Raw genomic sequence first — 18998 nt, 5'->3', positions numbered from 1 at the left:
ATGTAACTCCGTTCACACATAAGTACTTCTGTGTCTACCTTCTTAATGTACATATACAGATAAATGCAACTGGGACAGGTCAATGAAAATACATCTAACATGAACAGAGTTAATCAATGTTCAAAAATCCAATAATACTAAAGAAAAAAGCGTATACTTCAACTATACTAGCAAGCTATAATAATAAAAATATAGATCTGGCCTTTTCTCTGCGCCCAGCGTCCTGTCTTTCGGATTTATTTGTAGATCCAATTATATCACCTGCAAGTCTTTCCTCTCTTTTCCAAGCATCAGTTAGGTTAGCTCGTCGTAGTTGACATGAAACAGAGAACAAAATTATTTTAGCAACGTCCAAAAACGTGTCCTGTCACGGATTGGCCATTTTAACAAGCTAATAATATTAAGTTGTCTCTTCCTCTATGAATAGATGATGAACGCAGTTAGCCACTAACTTTGTGTAATGTCTTGTCTGTATAGACGTGTAATCTGTTGTCTTTAAGACCCTTTCACCTTCACACATAAATCTATACAGTAATGTAAGGGCCTCCCGTGTCTTGGCTGATCCGTGATACGACAGCCGAAAAGTTATACTAATGGAGGATTATTAATATTATCTCTATTTTCATTCGCTCTCTCTCTTTCTCTCCTTTATCTATCTACAGTTTTTATTATAATATTTTATTACGTGAAATCAGCCAAATAGAATCTTTGGTGGAGTCCTTCGTCTTGGTAATCAGCGGCTGGCTTGCTGTAAAAGATCTTTACATTTATTATTACTGTTAAACACTGTATTCAGTCGGGAGAATCAATCGTGTGGACAATTTGTTCCTTTTACGAAAGATTGCGAATTCCAGATGTGTACGAAGCCTTTTTGGACGATTTAACACGGACTCAGTGATTGCAGGCTCTCTTCGACACAGCTGAAACTTCCCCACTAATTACAGGGCCAACGTGATCATCAAATGGTTCAGAAAAAAACTCATTCGTTCATTCACTCCGGAACAAAAAGTCACAAACCTTATTTATGAAGGAAATTGTGTATTAAATCCATCTCCATTACATGTCCAGATCTCCGGTGATTCCTCATCTTAATTATTTTCCGTTTACACTCTCTTTCTATTCAAACAAACCGCTAGTGGCACACAAGTTAATTCTCTCGATTTAGCGAGAAGAAAATCAGAATATGTATCTCTCAGAAATACGTCAATCCCTGAATTCCTACTCCAGAAGCTGTCCTAGTTACCACTCTAACAACCATGGAGAATGCATATATGCATTCTGTTATTTCAAAGAATAAACGCGCTAGAAAATACTTTGGCGTCGTCTAGCTGTCGCCGCATATGTTACGAGAAAATCAGATCAGATACTTTTCCAAAGTGAATGAATGTGGATGGTTTGATTGACAATGATTAATTGGTGCGTGGTAGAGGGTATTTTCTGTGGGGACGTTACAGCAGCTCATTCAAGCGTGCGCGCGCACACCTGCTCATTATCTTGATGGTGAATTAGTTGAGCTGGCAAGCATAACACCTTCCAGACAATGCTCAGTTTAAACTCGAAAGTACTGCTTGAACTCCACGTCACATGCAGATGACCTTGTGAACATCTACCATAAATGCTGCTGCCGAGCTTTCGTTGGAGGTATCACCGTGTGTCAGCTTCACATGTGAACAGTTTCCTCGCTGTCCCACAAGACTAACTCACCTTTGCATTCCGTGGAGGTGCCAAGACCACGAGCCAATGCACATACAGGACTTTAAAGCCTCATCACATGCCTCGCCACCGCCTAGAAGGCAGCTGGGGTAAACGTTACCAAGCGACGCGGTCCTGATATCTTTGAATATCAGTAGTGGACAGGCTCAGTCACCACCTTTTAATACAAAACCTTTTATTTCTTTTTGTAAAGCATTCTCCACTGCACTAATCTATTCCTAGAAATACATGTTACCGCCAGAAGTTGCTTTCAGTGAACAATGCATTTTTGTCGACTACTTTCTGCAGGAAGTACCATTTTCAAGTCAACGTATGAATACATTGTAATAAAAACATCGTGGTAATTAACATTTATTTTGGTCAAGAAAATTTACATCAAGACTTTCTGTACTGTACAGAGGTGAACAAAAATATGAAAATACTGAAAATACAACACATTACCACACCAGTGTCAGAAAACTGGTGGCATTCGAAAGAAATTTCCATTCATCTTGCAATGGACAAACACAGGTCCTGTATGGGTATCAAGGAAATATTATATCATCCTTCCTGCAAAATTGTGGCAAATTCAGGAAATCATTATAGCTGTGGATAGCAACCAAACTTCCTTCTCTCAAAAATCGACCCCAAAGCCTCAATAATACTGAGATCTGGTGGCTTTGGTGGCAAGAGAAGTTTCATTCTCATGCTCATAAAACCGGTCCTGGACTACACAAACAGTGAGAACAGGGGCGCTGTTGTCTTGCAACACAGCATCACTCATTTTACCATATGATGGACCTGATCAGCTGAACGAGATTAGTTGTGCGGTCTAAGGCGCTACAGTCATGGATCTTGCGGCTGGTTCCGGCAGAGGTTCAAGTCCTCCCTCGGGCATGGGTGTGTGTGTTTGTCTGTAGGATAATTTAGGTTAAGTAGTGTGTAAGCTTAGGGACTGATGACCTTAGCAGTTAAGTCCCATAAGATTTCACACACATTTGAACATTTTTTGGACCTGATCAGCCAAACTGGTCACATAATCCATGACAGTAACGAGACCTTGCAAAGTAATTATAGGGCTCTTGAAATACCATAATACGGCTGCTCATATCATCACCATATGCCCATCATGTTAATTCTTGGGAAGTAAACTCAGCCAAGTTGGAAAGAATGTGAAATCTGAGTCACCAGACAAAATGACATTTATCCGTTGCTCCATAATCCAGGTATTATGTCTTTGACACCAAATGTTCATGCTACGGGCATTTGCATCACTTATGAGTGGTTTTGAAATTCTAGCTTGCCCTCCAATTCCCTGCTTATGTAACTTCCATCATGTTGTTTTTATGCTGTCAGAGTTCGTGAGAGTGACATTCAGTTTTGCACTGACTTTGCAGCTGTCATCCTCTTACTTTTCTTCAAAATCCCCTTCAAAGACCACACATCATGATCACTCAACACACACTTATGTCCATATTGTGACTTAGCAGAAGGCGTTTTTTTACTTTCCCTGTATTCGGTACAAAATATCTTCGATACGGTGCCTCTCGAAACACCAAACACTTCACCTCCTTTGGTTATGGAAGTACCCAACATAACAGCACCAACAATGTTACCACATTTGAATTTAGTTAGCTCTGACATAATGCACCAGACTGTGAATCTTGTAACGAATGGAGGATATTGCACAGGTGCAGTTCGTGATCAAATACAGTATTGCAGTCTGCAGGCTTTACTACAATCTGCATTTGTGTTCAAATATGCATACCTCGCAGTGTTTCCATATTAAGCTCTGTACGTTCTACACGCCACATAGCATCAAAGGGCTGTCACAGTTGCATGATGTACATCAGTAGGAAACGTGGATGATTAGAAGACTTACAACAGTCCCAGTGATCAGACATAATACATGCTGGGCATGAGAGTGAATACCAACGTAAGATCATCACATAACAGTCTGTCAAACTATTGTACTATTTCACTTAAGCCATACTGAAATCTTACCAAGGACTTGATTCGTCAGAAACTGTTTCTCACACAAGTGGAATAATTTTCACAGACTGTCAAAAAGGTGAAAGAATGATATGTGTGTTTGCAGTTTTTCCCAATGATACCAACATGCTAAGCGCTTGCAGACCTGTACCATAAGTCGTGATGTGGATGCCTTCAATTTTGTAATGTGTTACAACAGTGAAACTAAACACTTTAACAGAAATCACAGACATGAAAGATTATTTCAAAAAGATGCAGAAGCAAAGAAGTTACAAAATATATTTTAATCCAGACTCTAGTCCAGACAATTTTCATTGCCTTCACAGTAAATCCTGGTTACTCAGAAATGTAGCATCCTGTGGGATTAAAACTGGGAGGGGAGAAAGTACAGCAGTAAACATAAAAAGTTTCTGTATGGTGCATCCACTTAGTATTCATAGTTGTCGTCCGCTAAGTACAAAAAACTCTCACTTAATGAGGTTTTCGACCCTTCATTCATGACGATACGGTGTAAAATTATATAAGAAACACAACAGGAAGAATTGTCTCTGCATCATAGCTGTGACGAAACATAGGTACAGGCACAGTGAATCTTGTAGACTGAAGAAGAATTCTATTATACTATCTGCATCATACTGCTGAACATTTTCCTAATGTGACTGAACCAGTCATAACAGACGGTGTGCGCATCCCGATCTGTGGCAGTGCTAAATGATGGCAGCACATGTTCCTCATTATCCACTCACACTGCCCACATGATTCAGAACTTTCCATGGGAAAACCAGCCGTCAGTTCACTTTAATTACATGGGGAACAAGAGTAATGTTGTTGTTGTGGTCTTCAATCGAGAGACTGGTTTGATGCAGCTCTCCATGCTTCTCTATCTTGTGCAAGCTTCTTCATCTCCCAGTATGTACTGCAACCTACATCCTTCTGAATCTGTTTAGTGTATTCATCTCTTGGTCTCCCTCTATGATTCTTACCCTCCACGCTGCTCTCCAATACTAAATTCGTGATCCCTTGATGCCTCAGAATACGTCCTACCAACTGATCCATTCTTCTACTCAAGTTCTTGTCACAAATTTCTCTTCTCCCCCAATACCTCCTCATTAGTTATGTGATCTACCCATCTAATCTTCAGCATTCTTCTATAGCACCACCTTTTTAAAGCTTCTATTCTCTTCTTGTCTAAACTATTTATCATCCACATTTCACTTCCATGCAGGGCCACACTCCATACAAATACGTTCAGAAACGATTTCCTGACACTTAAATCTATACTCAATGTTAACAAATTTCTCTTCTTCAGAAACACTTTCCTTTCCATTGCCAGTCTACATTTTATATCCTCCCCACCTTGACTATCATCAGTTACTTTGCTCCCCAAATAGTAAAACTCATTTACTACTTTAAGGGTCTCATTTCCTAATATAATTCCCTCAGCATCACCCGATTTAATTCGATTACATTCCATTATCCTCGTTTTGCCTTTGTTGATGTTCATTTTATGTCCTCCTTTCAAGGCACTGTCCATTCTGTTCAGCTGCTCTTCCAGATCCTTTGCTGTCTCTGACAGAATTACAGTATCATCGGTGAAACTCAGAGTTTTTATTTCTTCTCCATAGATTTTAATTCCTACTCCAAATTTTTCATTTGTTTCCTTTACTGCTTGCTCAGTATACAGATTGAATAACATCAGGGATATGCTACAACCCTGTCTCACTTCCCTTCCCAACCACTGCTTCCATTTCATGCCCCTCGACTCTTATAACTGCCATCTAGTTTCTGTAAAAATTGTAAATAGCCTTTTGCTCCCTGTGTTTTACCCCTGCCACCTTCATAATTTGAAAGAGACTATTCCAGTCAACATTGTCAAAAGCTTTCCCTCAGCCTACAAATGTCAGAAATGTAGGTTTGCCTTTCCTTAATCTATTTTCTGAGATAAGTTGTAGGGTCAGTATTGCCCCACGTGTTCCAACAGTATGGCTTCTACCAGTTTCTCCATTCATCTGTAAAGAATTCATGTTAGTATTTTGCAGCCATGGCTTATTAAACGGATAGTTCAGTAATTTTCACATCTGTCAATAACTGCTTTCTTTGAGATTGGAATTATTATATTCTTCTTGAAGTCTGAAGGTATTTCGCCTGTCTCATACATGTTGCTTACCAGATGGTAGAGGTTTGTCAGGGGTGGCTCTCCCAAGGCTATCAGTAGTTCTAATGGAATGTTGTCTGTTCCCAGGGCCTTGTTTTGATTTAGGTCTTTCAGTGCTCTGTCAAATTCTTCACATAGTATCATATCTCCCATTTCCTCTTCATCTACATCCTCTTCCATTTCCATAATATTGTCCTCAAGAACATCACCCTTGTATGGCATCGCAGATTTTATCAGTAAGAAAAATTGCGTTCATCAGTGTTTCAAAATTCAATAAAAGACTGCAGCAGAAACCATTAGATGGTGATGGCTTTAACACCATGAATTTTTCCGGATTTTATAAAACAATATGTAATAGAAAACTCTGATTTCTGTTTTGCAGATATTGCCATATAGTTGTGGAAAACTGAAGAATCCTCCCCCCTGGCTCCTCTCTTTCAGGCACTACCTATCAAATATAATTCAAGCTGAGGAGACAAAAGACTGTGGTGACGAAAGCTAGAGGGTTTTAGTTCTCCACTAAGAATAGGTGTGTATGAATTTTAACCATATGCGTCATCTTTATAATGTACAGGATATGAGTCTGGGAGACACCGTTCTCAGTTTCAGAGTATAAGAGCTATTCCTCAGTCCCACCTTTTATGAGAAACCAAGCTAGTTAATAAACTTAAAATTCTTAAAAAAAATTAAGGTTCTGAGTGTATTGAATTCCTCTGTGGCAAGACAAGGGGTACAATCATGTTTTCCCTTTTATTGCTTTGTACAGCATTTCTTCAACCCCAGGTGTACCACCACTGTGTGACTCTGGATCAACATAGACCATATCTAACAACGTTACATAGAATCTATGATGGGGCATTTGGTGAGATACACGTGCTTGAAGAACTAGCCATACTGTTAGCATTAAGTACCAGAGCTGGCAAGCCATCACTCTCTACTCTTTGAAAGTTCCAACACGCTTATAATATGACGTTCCATCAGTTATTTGTATTTAATCTAGTTTCTTGAATATCAGCTGGACATGCCTTCATAGATTATGGAGCAGGAACTAGACCCTTTCAAATTCAGTCAAACAGACACCACACAAACTTAGGCATGATGGAGATGAGCGTCCAAATCCAGAGATGGCATTAATAACCCCCATGGCTATTCTCTCATGGCTTTTAAAATAATTAACATTGTATTTGAATTTGACAGAGTACAACAAATATGATGTTCCACATCATGTATTTCAGTTATTTTTCAGCAACCAGACAGATTACATGCTACCATATCGTACCTCAGAAGAACACTTTTATGCTAGCGCAAGAACGAATGATAGGGCATACAAACCAGCGAGATGCGCCAGGGGAAGACTTGTTACTAGGCAATAGTGGACATCTTTCCAATCTGTCTAAGAGAATGGAATGGAACTAACATTATGCAGCGTCCCATAGCACATGACCCTTTCCAGCATGAATGAGATATGCCGGTTTGTGGTGTCTGTGACATACCTGTTGCTGTGAGCAACATTTTGACAGATTCCATTCTGTATTCAGAACAAGAACACAAATTTGTCTCAATGTTATCCTACCATCTGTTTTGGGAAGCAATGAACTGAGTGTCCAATAACTCTTTTCAAGTTTTGCATCTTATCTAGTGTCCCACGTAAATAGTTAAACACAACTGATAGCTGCAATGTTTTATGGAGTAGTTGATTATTGAAACTTCTGGTTAACACAGCTTAGACACTAGCTTTCCCAGGATAGCTACTAGGCACAGAGTGAAGTCCCACTACGTGCACTGATCTCATTACAGAAACGTAGAGTCCTCTCTGTCTGGCAAGAGGAGTAGCTGGCACTGGGGACTACATCGAGCCATTAGTGACATATATTCCCAGCACGGCTTCTCCCAGGCACTGGCTACACCACATTCTTGCCTGTCACCTCTGTATAGTGCACTCACTTGTCAATGCACATGGGATCCTTTTTTCATGAGAGGGCCTGACGCCTTTGTGAGCGAACTACATGTCTTAGCTTTTTTTACAGTCCCTATTCTTGTTTTACGTTTCTTTTGTAAATCCTTTAATCAAAATACTTCATACACAATTTAGCATCTGCAGGTCATACTGTATACATGTATCTTGTATCATATCATATATTAAACTATAAATGTTGGCAGCGCCAAATGAGGTGGTGCCGTGATTAGCACATTGGACTTGCATTCTGGAGGATGACGGTCCAAATTTCCTTCGGCCATCCAGGTTTAGGCTCTCTCTCATTTCCCTAAATTGCTCCAGGAAATGCCGGGATGGTTCCTTTGAAAAGGACTTGGCTAATTTCCTTGCCATCATTTCGTGGTCCAAGCTTGTGCTCCTTCTCCAATGACCTCACTGTTGACAGGCCATTAAACTCTGATCTGCCTTCCTTTCCATTCGATTACAACAAAAACATTGGGATGGGAATGATACACTCTCATGCATCCTAAATTAAAATCCGTCATCTGTCCATGCATGTGGCAGCTGGTTTCAAGAAACAACATACAGACTTCTTACAAGAACCTTACAAATATTTTTGCACATAGAAAACTGTAAATGCTGCTAAATTTCACAGACTTGTCTTTGAGTGTAATCTAGTATGCTAGTGTTGTAGAAACTCTATGGACTACACGTAAAACTTTGGCAGTTAATGCCTGCTCCTCTATGTTTTGTAAGATCATTTGATTGTTGCACCTTTTTGCCATTACTGTGTTGATAAGTCTTTGAAATTGCTTGGATCTTCTCTATCTCTTCTATCAACCCTATCGGGTATGGATCCCACACTGCTGAGCAGTATTCAAGCAGTGGGTGAACAAGCGTACTGTAACCTACTTCCTTTGTTTTCGGATTGCATTTCCTTGGGATTCTTCCAATGAATCTCAGTCTGGCATCTGCTTTACCGACGATCAATTTTATATGATCATTCCATTTTAAATCACTCCTAATGGATACTCCCAGATAATTTATGGAATTAACTGCTTCCAGTTGCTGACCTGCTATTTTATAGCTAAATGCTAAGGGATCTATCTTTCTATGTATTCGCAGGACATTACACTTGTCTACATTGAGAGATTCAATTGCCATTCCCTGCACCATGCGTCAATTCGCTGCAGATCCTCCTGTATTTCAGTACAATTTTCCTTTGTTACAACCTCTCGATACACCACAGCATCATCTGTAAAAAACCTCAGTGAACTTCCAATGCCATCCATAAGGTCATTTTTGTATATTGTGAATACCAACGGTCCTATGACACTCCCCTGCGGCACACCTGAAATCACTCTCACTTCGGAAGACTTCTCTCCATTGAGAATGACATGCTGCGTTCTGTTATCTAGGAACTCTTCAATCCAATCACACAATTGGTCTGATAGTCCATATGCTCTTACTTTGTTCATTAAACGACTGGGGGGAACTGTATCGAATGCCTTGTGGAAGTCAAGAAACATGGCATCTACCTGTGAACCCATGCCTATGGCCCTCTGAGTCTCGTGGACGAATAGCGTGAGCTGGGTTTCACACGACCGTCTTTTTTGAAACCCATGCTGATTCCTGCAGAGTAGATTTCTAGTCTCCAGAAAAGTCATTATACTCGAACATAATATGTGTTCCAAAATTCCACAACTGATCGACGTTAGAGATATAGGTCTATAGTTCTGCACATCTGTTCGACGTCCCTTCTTGAAAATGCTACGCTCTTCTAGAGACCTACGGTACACCGCTGCAAGAAGGGGGGCAAGTTCCTTCACGTCCTCTGTGTAAAATCGAACTGGTATCCCATCAGGTCCAGCGGCCTTTCCTCTTTTGAGCAATTCTAATTGTTTCTCTATCCCTCTGTCGTCTATTTCTATATCTACCATTTTGTCATCTGTATGACAATCTAGAGAAGGAACTACAGTGCAGTCTTCCTCTGTGAAACAGCTTTGGAAAAAGACATTTAGTATTTTGGCCTTTAGTCTGTCATCCTCTGTTTCAGTACCAGTTTGGTCACAGAGTGTCTGGACATTTTGTTTTGATCCACCTACTGCTTTGACATAAGACAAAAATTTCTTAGGATTTTCTGCCAAGTCAGTACATAGAACTTTACTTTAGAATTCATTGAACGCCTCTCGCCATAGCCCTCCTCACACTACATTTCGCTTCGCGTAATTTTTGTTTGTCTGCAAGGCTTTGGCTATGTTTATGTTTGCTGTGAAGTTCCCTTTGCTTCCGCAGCAGTTTTCTAACTCGGTTGTTGTATCACGGTGGCTCTTTTCCATCTCTTACGATCTTGCTTGGCAAATACTCATCTAATGCATATTGTACGATGGTTTTGAACTTTGTCCGCTGATCCTCAACACTATCTGTACTTGAGACAAAACTTTTGTGTTGAGCCATCAGGTACAATTTAATCTGCTTTTTGTCACTTTTGCTAAACAGAAAAATCTTCCTACCTTTTTTAATATTTCTATTTACGGCTGTAATCATCGATGCCGTAACCGCTTTATGATCGCTGATTCCCTGTTCTGCGTTAATTGTTTCAAGTAGTTCGGGTCTGTTTGTCACCAGAAGGTCTAATATGTTATCACCACAAGTCAGTTCTCTGTTTAACTGCTCAAGGTAGTTTTCAGATATAGCACTTAAAGAAATTTCACTGGATTCTTTGTCCCTGCCACCCGTTATGAACGTTTGAGCCTCCCAGTCTATATCCCGCAAATTAAAATCTCCACCCAGAACAATAACATGGTGGGGAAATCTACTCAAAATATTTTCCAAATTATCCTTCAGGTGCTCAGCCACAACAACTGCTGAGCCAGGGGGCCAATAGAGGCATCCAATTACCATGTCTGAGCCTGCTCTAACCGTGACCTTCACCCAAATCATTTCACATTTCGGATCTCCATCAATTTTCTTCGATACTATTGCACTTCTAATCACTGTAAACACGCCTCCCCCTTCACTGTCCAGCCTGTCTCTGCGGTATACATTCCAATCTCAGTTTAGGATTTCATTACTGTTTAACTATTGTGGCGCAATGTGAATTTGCCATGTATGCACTGATCTCCCTGCAGAGACACAGAGTCCTGCCTCTCTTGCAACAGGAGGGGATTCCAGTGGGGGACTGCAATCAGCCATCAGTGCGGCTGCTCCCACGCACTGGTAAACCATGTATGGGCACTCAACTGTGTTTGAGCATGGGACCATTTTTGGGCAAGAAGGCCCATCAGTATGAGGTGCTTGTGGTTTATGGCCTTCAGTAGGCCACACTTTGGAAGAGAAAATCCGATTTGATAATGACAGGGATGTTCATAACTCAGCTTTGGGTATGCCCTTTTTATTAACTGAGCGCGCTGGTTGTGTCAACCCCTCAACATTTTTGTTCATCAATTTGACTTATTTCCAGTGTTGGGTAGGGTCATTTAACTTCAATATACAGCTGTTTTCTCCAAAATACACATTCTCATTTTAGAAGTTGTCAAATATTTCTACATGGTTGCATTTTTTCATTTCCTTCATTTGCCGGTTAATTTTCTGCTCGTATGTCATGAGACCTATAATTAATTGTAATCATATAGTCTGCTGAATCAGATAAGCAACTAATGATGCTGATTCATGTCTAAAGTCTCAGTTTTCCACAAAGACAGAGGTCAACCGATGTAACTTCATGTCATTCATATTAGGGGCACGGGCTGTTGGAACCCATGTCTTGCTATGTAGACATCAGTTTCCTTACTCATAAAACCCACAAGTTTGGACAACTTTTACAAACTCTTTGAATTTCATCCAGACTTCAGTAGCAGATGCTGTTAATAGTTCCCACAACAAAACTCAGTTTTAAAATCTGGTAGAAAACCCAAAGAGATTCTAGTCGCATTTTAAGTTCACCAATGACAATATACAATCAATACTTTCACTTTGTGATAACAATGGTAATGTTACCGATGAAAGCACCACTAAAGCTAAGTTACTAAATACAGTTTTCCAAAATTTCTTTGCCAAAGAAGATGAGGTTAATATTCTAGAATTCGAATTAAGAACTGCTGCCAACATGAGTGTCTTAGAAGTAGATATCCTCGGTGTAACGAAGCAACTTAAATCATTTAATAAGTTTTATGGTCCAGACTGTATCGCAATAAGATTCCTTCCAGAGTATGCTGATATAATAGCTCCTTACTTGACAACCATGTAAAATAGCTCACAACGCGAAAGATACATTCCTAAAAATTGGAAAGTTGTGTAGGTCACACTATTACTGAAGAAAGGAAGGAGTAATCCAATGGCTTACAGGTCCATATCACAGACATAGATTTACAGTAGGACTCTGTAACATATACTGAATTTGAAGGTTACTGTGAGGAAAACAATCTGCTGACACACAGTGAGCACAGATTCAGAAAATACCGTTCTTGATAAACACAACTATGTCTTTATTCTCACAAAGTAATGAATGCTACCAACAGGGAATCTCAAGTGTTGTTTCCATATATCTAGATTTCCAATAGACTTTTGATACTGTTCCTCACAGGTGGCGTCTAAACAAATTGTGTCCCTATGGAGTATCGTCTCTGTTGTGTGACTGGATTTGTGAATTCCTGTCAGAAAGATTGTAGTTCAGATTAACTGATGGCAGGTCATAGTGTGAAACAGTGGTGATTTCTGGTGTTCTCCAAGGAAGTCTCATAGGCCCTCTGCTGTTCCCAATTTTTACAAGCAGTTTAGGAGACAATCCGAGTAGCCCTCTTGGGCTGTTTGCAGATGATAGTGTCATTTAGTGTCTAGTAAAGTCATCAGAAGACCAAAATCAAGTGCAGAATGGTTGAGACAAAATATCTCTACAGTGCAAAAACTAGCAATTGGCCCTAAGTAATAAAAAGTATTGACATGATTACTAAAAGGAATCAGTTAAATTTCGGTTACACTATAAAAGAGACAAAATTGAAGGCTGTCAATTTAACTAAGTACTTACAAATGACTTAAATTGTAATAATCACATAGATAATGTTGTGAGGAACAAACCAAAGACTGCATTTTTTCTGCAGAGCACTTAGAGGATGCAACAGCTCTGCTAAGGAGACTGCCTAACTACGCTTGTTCATCCTCTGCTAAGAGTACTGCTGTGCAGTATAGGATCCTTACCAGATGGTATTGACGGAGGACATCAAGGAAGTTCAAAGAAGAGTGGCTCCTTTTGTATTATTGCAAAATAGGGAAAGAGTGTCATGGATATAATGTGCGAGTTGGCTTGGCAATCATTAAAACAAAGGCATTTTTCACTGATTTGAGATCTTTTGACAAAATTTCAATCTACAACATTCTCTCCAATGTGTGAAAATATTTAGATGACACCCACCAACAGAGGGAGAAATGATCATTGTACCAAAATAAGAAAAATAGAGCTCACATGAAAAGATTTAAGTGTTCGATTTTCCCGTGCACTGTTATATAGTGAAACATTAGAGATGGCGTGTGAAAGTTGTAAACTGAACGCTTTGGGCAAGTACTGAAGTGTGAATTTCAGAGTAGTCATGCATATGCAGAATATCATTTGGGGTGAATGGAGGGTTGGGTTTTTAGCAGACACCCTGGTCAGTTACTTCCTTTTTTCTGTTCATTGAAGACTGAAAGTCTTTCTTGATGCAATAGTGGAATGATGGTTGATATTTTGCATCACTGAAACAGTAGGAGCATTGTATTCCAAATCTCAGCCTCCCCATCAGTTTCTATTCAGCTCAAAAGGAGATATTGAATGGCATTCATTTTACCTGTGGGCAAGTATCAGACTCTGAAACTGAATAAATAAATACATTTAGATTTACAGCAGGTTGACTGCTGCGACTAGCATTGTTACTTTTTTAAAGAATCTGTCTGCCACATCAAACCTTTCCTCAAACTATTTCCTCAGAGGTTCTTGACAAAAATTCATTAAAAATAACTTAGCTCTGGAGAAGATGAATAAGGCTCATCCATATGGACTCGAGACTATTTTTTTACACTGGATATGAAAAAAAAAATGATATGGTGCTATCATGAAAAACTTTTAAAACAAGCAAACACAAGAAAATGTTTCTACATACATAAACACTGCGTATGAAAACTTAGCACAGTTTCTTGCTCATTTATATGGTGCTCTTGGTTTTCTCACAGCACACTGCATGTGAATCATAGCTGATTTAATTAGAGGCCTAACCTAATCAAACAAAATAAACTTAATTTGGCACAGAAATATGTTGCATATCTGATTGCAAATACACTTACATGAACGGTTAGGGCACAGAGTAACACATGTTGACATTATAAGATTCTGTTCAATTTAAGTGGTTTTAATCAAATCACTGATACTCTAGACCCAGATAAGTTTCAGACAAACAATATCAATACATGTTCAATTTGCAGTTCAGCCCTTATATGACATATTGTTTATGATAGTAGTATTTTTGGTTTACCAGTAGTATAATTTAAAAAGTTTTGTAATCATTACCTATAAAGATCTAAGTCCATTAAAAATTAAAGTTTTCACCATATCATGCAGTACTCCACTGAACTCAAGTCATCAAGATGCACAGTTTGATTTCCTCATGTACTTTACTTTTACCACTTGTGTATGTTATTATCATAAATAATATATTGTCACTGGAAAGTGACATTTCACCAGTCAGCCACATATCTATAGCTGGCTCAAACACCACAATCCTTTCAGGAATTTCAGTCCACTTTCTGTAGTAGCCTAGCTTCGTACTCAGCATCCTATAGTGATCAAGTGTATGGAACTCCACCTTGTTCCTCTGTTGGTCTCCCACACCAAGCCAGGAGGCAATAAGGCTTCTAAACTCAAACATACTCCTGCATAACAACAAAAACCCAATTCTGTAATGTTTTAGGATTCGTGATAGTAACTCGTATGATGCAGATGCTAACTTTGAGCCTCCTTTTCAAGTCAATGGGAGACAAGATTGAACCACCACTGCAAGGACTTTATCTAGGACTTATAGCATACCGTCTACTAATCAAGCATGAATCTTTACGCTCTAAATATGGCCAGCAATGAACTTTCAAACAAGTATTGTTGCTATGAGTAATTTAGTAGAATGGAATACTCATCCTATGTTTAACAACCCTCCATGTAGAATGCAGGGTGTAAATCTCTCTTTGCAGCCTGAATAATCATAATTTTTGTAATCCAGGCTTTCTAAAAATTAACACCATTTTACATCTCCTTGGTATTTATTGTGAATTTCCTCCACTCCACAACAGTAAATAACAAAACTCTCAACAACTAATATCTCTCACCTCCTGCCTCTGCAGCTGACAGATATAAACATATTCTTAATAATCAAGTAAACAAAATAGTAATTATTGAAACAGTCAAATACAATACTTAAAGTTAAAAAAATTAATTACAATAGTTCTTGCTGCAACAGTTATACATCAAACAAATTGCCAGATAGATATTCTGTGGTTGAAATTGTGAATTTTGTATTTTAGAGTGTAAAATAATCTTTTATTTCTGACCCAATAATGCAAAGTATAAAATATTGATCTTATTCTTAATTACAAATTGGCTTTTGTTGATAATGTTTTCATGAACTCCAATGTGTTACTTGATATCCATAAATAGTAATGATTGTCTTGGATTTTGTGATTTTCTGTACAAAATAGTGTTTTATGTTGGATACGATAACTGAAAATATATAATGATGATTTCCTTTTTAATTAAAGTTCAGATGTTGTAGTTACCATTTCCTTAAGATTCAAATACATTACTTGGTATTATCGTTAACTTGTTTCTTTATTAAATAAATAGGTTGTATCAAAATATGAAACTATGTTGTTTGTTTAAAATTTGCTCAAGAAATTACTTTCGAAGTACCACTCTGTTACTTAATTAGCTAATCAAAGCTTTACAGGTGTCATTATTGTTGCAATGATGGATATAATTTGTTGTAATACACTTACGTAAAGTATACAGTGATGTGAGACATTTGGTATCAGGTCGTATGCTAATGTGTGGTGCTGTAATATTCAGTTGATGTAACTTGGTTTTTCCCAACACAGACTGAATGTGAGATTTCTATTTTGCGTCCTAATTTTAACATGGAACTGACATTGGCACTGTTGAAATATAAATATGTTGTTGATTAACATTATTAAAAGTGCATCTTTGGTTTCGGGATTGATATACATTCTACCTGTATTCTTTCCCACTCCTCCCAAAGTGGTATCCCACCATCCACCACAGCTAAAAAATATCTTGCTCCATCATTATTCTACTTTAAATACAACCCATCTCCAAATGGATTCTGTTCCTTCAAAAAACCCAGGTGCAAGATCAGTTCTAAGTTCTTACCTAGCACATAACTTCCCATTATCTTCCCAGGCATACCTTATCCTACCTGAGGCAGAGCCACTAGTGTGGCAGTCATACACCAGCTGTACTGTAACTTTTGCACTGGCTTTGAAAAAAATTATACTCACAAAACTGCTGATAGCTGCTGATAAATAATTCATTATTTACTATCAGTTTTGACTTTCTGGTTATTAACATTTGGTAATTTTATGGGGTGCAAATCACTGAGTGAGTCACTGCCACTGTGTAGATTAAAAACTTCTGTTCAGAACAATACTGTCATATAGAAGAAGGTGTACTTAGATGAATGATGAACTCTAACTTCACTTAAAGAAGGTTTATTCAGCACTTCTACATATAAGAGTGGGGAGAGGACTGCCTCCAGCTAGAACACATACAGTATATGTACAACTACAGAACATTCCAGTACAGTGATACTTGACATTTGTGGATACTTCTAGAATGTACTCTAACCGAATATAGAAATTAAAATGGTACAATCCAGATGAGTTATGAACTCAGCACCCTCCTTTCAACAGTTTAGTATCATAACCACTACACCACAGTACTACTCAGCTTGTTCTGTGATATTGCTCCCTCCTTAAGAGAACTGCATCTCTGTGTTACGTTGTCCTAGTCCGGGAACGAGTCATCGATACTGCACACCCTGACCCTCGATGACTGATGCTTACCCTGGCGGTGATCTTCTTAGAACTTCTTTTGCCACTCTGCTGTTCATCATGTTTCTGCTTGTTGCCTGTCACCAGAACTTTGAATTTACCCTGGGTAGCATGATCCTTGTAGGGCTTCATTTGAAGGGCCTGGACCGTATCTCTGATCTTTCTTAATCTTGCGTCGGGGTCAAAATATTCAACTTAAGTAACATCAGACAACTGTCTTACAACATTAAAAGGTCCAAATTAGGGCCTGAGGAGCTTCTCAGAGAGACCAACCTTCTGAACCAGAGTGAAGATCCAAACGAGGTCACCAGGCTGGTAGACAACAGGGCGGTAGCTCACATCATACCTTCAGCGATCATTTTCTTGAGCCTCCAACATGCAGAGTTGAGCTAACTGCCAAGCTTCCTCAGCTCTGGTTAACACCTGGCTGATGTGGTCATCGTCCACACCATAAGATGTAATGGAAACACAATGTCCATTGTCATAGTCGCCTCACGCCCATGCACCAGGAAAAATGGCGTAAATCCTTTGGTGTCTTGTTTTGCGGTGTTGTAGGCAAACATCACGAAAGGTAGCACCCCCTCCCAGCTGCTCTGCTCAACATTAACAAACAATGATAGCATGTTGTCCAAGGTCTTATTAAGGCATTCAGTAAGCCCATTAGTTTGCGGATGGTAGGCAGTCATCATGTGATGATTAATGTTACTGACGGCTTATCTCTGTCACAAGATTCGATTGAAAAACTTTCCCTCGATCTGTAATTAACGACCTCGGGTCACCATATTTTAATACAGTGTCTTCCACAATGAATTTGGCTACCTCGGATGCTTCAGCTGTTTTCACAGCTTTTGTAATGTTATAGTGTGTCAGATAATCAGTGCAAACAATAATCCATCTATTTCCATTAGCAGACGTTGGAAATCATCCAAGGAGGTCAATCCCAACATGCTGGTAAGGTGTTTCGGCTGGTGGAATTGGTATGAGTTGGCCAGATGGTTTCTGAGGAACTTCCTTTCTCCTCTGGCACTCTCTGCAATACGATACATAGTGACGGACACTCCTAAATAAACCTGGCCAGAAAAATCTCTTGCGGATTCTATCGTATGTCTTAACAAATCCTAAATGTCCAGCCTCAGGTGTGTCATGGAATTTCTGTAGAACATCTGAGCACATGTGTTCAGGAATCACTGGTAGCCACCTCTTTCCAAACAGATCAAAGTTTTTCTTGCAAAGTAATCCATTAACTACCTTAAATTGTCCTTTCACATCCTCTGACTGATTTAGGGCAAGCGTAATTTGAGATATATTGGCGTCCTTCTTCTGCTAAGCAGAGAGATCCTGAAGTGTAGTGAGACAGTCACTATCTTCACCAAGCCTTGATGGTCTTGCACAGGGTTTCTTGAGAGGCAGTCTGCATCTTGGTGTATTCTTCCACTTTTGTACACTACGGTAATGTCATACTCTTGAAAACATGGTGCCCAACATGGTGCCCACCTGGCGAGTCGTCCTGTTCGATTCTGTCAACCAACAAAATGAATGATGGTGTGTAACAACTGTGAATGGCCTTCCATAGGGATACTGTCAAAATTTGCACATGGCCCAGATCACAGCAAGTCATTCTCTTTCTGTAGTTGAGTAGTTTCTCTCAGTTTTTGTAAGTGCCCTAGAAGTATAGGCTATAACCTTTTCTTTTCCATCCGAAATTTGCACCAGAACAACACCAAGCCCATAACCGCTGGCATCTGTGTGTAGTTCTGTAGGTGCTCTCTCATCATACAGACCAATTACAGGGTCAGTCTTCAGAACTTTTCACAGCACATTGAAAGAATCTTGTTGAGCACCACCCCAGATAAATTTAGCATCAGCTTTTAACAACTCATGGAGTGGCCTGGCTTTGATGCAAAAGTCTTTGATAAAACAATGGTAATAAGAATATAATATGAGGAAGCTTCCCACATTTCTAATACTTTTAGGAATAGGAAATTCCATTATAGATTTCACCTTTTCTGGGTCTGGCCACACACTGTAGTTTGACACTAGGTGTCCAAGTATTTTGATTTCTTTTGCTCCAAAGACAGACTTTCAGTCTGCCTTGTTGGAGACACTTACGAACAGCCCTCAGTCTTTTGATATGTTCAT

The 18998-nt window shown here is 39.2% G+C and overlaps 1 long non-coding RNA gene across 2 annotated transcripts in view; it reads left to right on the top strand.

Moving 5' to 3' along the window:
• The window catches only part of LOC124735539, an 80956-nt gene that overhangs the window by 41481 nt on the left and 20477 nt on the right, over window positions 1-18998 (top strand). The window contains exon 3 of one of the 2 annotated variants that reach the window (XR_007009443.1): window positions 6222-6368. The exons of the other annotated variant lie outside the window; for it this stretch is intronic. This is a non-coding gene — a long non-coding RNA (uncharacterized LOC124735539). The remainder of the gene's footprint in view (window positions 1-6221; window positions 6369-18998) is intronic. 2 annotated transcript variants of the gene reach the window in all.

Source organism: Schistocerca piceifrons, unplaced genomic scaffold (assembly GCF_021461385.2).
Source record: "Schistocerca piceifrons isolate TAMUIC-IGC-003096 unplaced genomic scaffold, iqSchPice1.1 HiC_scaffold_1682, whole genome shotgun sequence".
Classification (NCBI taxonomy): Eukaryota; Metazoa; Arthropoda; class Insecta; order Orthoptera; family Acrididae; genus Schistocerca; species Schistocerca piceifrons.
The sequence above is the reverse complement of the archived record's forward strand: the minus strand, read 5'-3'. Positions and strand labels throughout refer to the sequence as shown.